Here is a 1712-nt window from a genome sequence, read left to right as displayed (position 1 = left end):
ATAATTCACAACGATTCACGCACTTTACTTACATTCACTACCGCGCTTGACTCAATTGTCCGTCTCAATCTCTGCCTGTCTGCAATCATCTATGCCGTCACTTCTTGCCGGTCTTATATATACAAAATAGAGGGCGTCTGGCAAACACTCGAGCTTTCATGAACCTTCTAGATACTCATTACGTGTTACCAGCGTCACGTGACTTCCGCTGTCGTAACAACTGTAGCTTTCAGTACCGCGTCAGTTGCCACAAAGAATAGGGCTTAGATGCCTAACTTCGACACTCGGCCGGGTACCTGTGCATGCCTAGTTTTTATATATATATATTATTTCAATCAGCGAGAAAATAATAATATAATACCAAAGTTCATGACTTTTATATGAGTTTATGAAAATCATTTCATACTCTTATGTATTTATTTATTTTTCTTCTCAGTTTATTCTCCTTATTATGGCTATATCAATAATGTTTACATGTCATTTAAAAACATTTTAGAAGAACTTAGAAAAGTTTTTAAACATTTTAGTTATCTTATATATATGTATATATTGCGAACCGTGGAGAAATGCCGACAAAATGGAGACTAGTCAATCAGAAACACACATCGCCTATGCGGTTACTCTTAACCAAACAGCAGAACTCATTGTTACAGTTATAACTTCCCAACAGCGAAAAGTGTAGTGTGTTCAGCGACATATTGCAGTTTAGGCATTCAAGTTCTAAAAGTGTAGTGTATTCAGCAACATGTTGCGGTTTAGGCCTTGGAGTTCTAAAAGTGTAGTGTATTCAGCAACATGTTGCGGTTTAGGTCTTGGAATTCGAAAAGTGTAGTGTGTCCAGCATATTGCGGTTTAGGTCTTGAAGCTAGAAAAGTGTAGTGTGTTCAGCGACATATTGCAGTTTAGGCATTCAAGTTCTAAAAGTGTAGTGTATTCAGCAGCAACATGTTGCGGTTTAGGCCTTGGAGTTCTAAAAATGTAGTGTGTTCAGCGACATATTGCGATTTAGGTCTTGGAATTCGAAAAGTGTAGTGTGTCCAGCATATTGCGGTTTAGGTCTTGAAGCTAGAAAAGTGTAGTGTGTTCAGCGACATATTGCAGTTTAGGCTTTAGAGTTCCAAAAGTGTAGTGTGTTCAGCGAAATGTTGCGGTTTAGGTCTTGAAGCTAGAAAAGTGTAGTGTGTTCAGCGATATATTGCGGTTTAGGTCTTGAAGCTAGAAAAGTGTAGTGTGTTCAGCGATATATTGCGGTTTAGGCCTTGGAGCTCTAAAAGTGCAGTGTGTTCAGCGACATGTTGCGGTTTAGGCCTTGGAATTTTCAGTTCGCAGTTTGGCATGTTAACTACTGTGCTACGCCCAGCACTTTAGTATGCTACCCTATACATATATTTTTAGTAGTCAGCACTTTTGTAAAAGTCAACGAATTTCTTTCGACAAATTTAGTTTTCGTTGAGAAATTCCAGTATTGTAATCTTGCAGAATTAATTGAGCAATAAGTAGGGAAAATGTAATTTTCAGACATTTTTCTATGCTAATTACATATATTTGCAATTAGATAGATAGAAATATTTTGATCATGCGTACTTCGAAATGCAAGCTGTATTAGGAATTTATAATTATTTTGGAGATGTTAGAGACAGAGCAAACATTCGACAATACGTGAGATGGAGTTGTGTTGTTGTTCTTCGAAAAAAAAAAAAAAAGAGATTGAA

This window comes from Limulus polyphemus, unplaced genomic scaffold (genome assembly GCF_000517525.1).
Source record: "Limulus polyphemus unplaced genomic scaffold, Limulus_polyphemus-2.1.2 Scaffold2438, whole genome shotgun sequence".
NCBI classification, from domain to species: domain Eukaryota; kingdom Metazoa; phylum Arthropoda; class Merostomata; order Xiphosura; family Limulidae; genus Limulus; species Limulus polyphemus.
Note: the sequence above shows the minus strand (reverse complement) of the source record.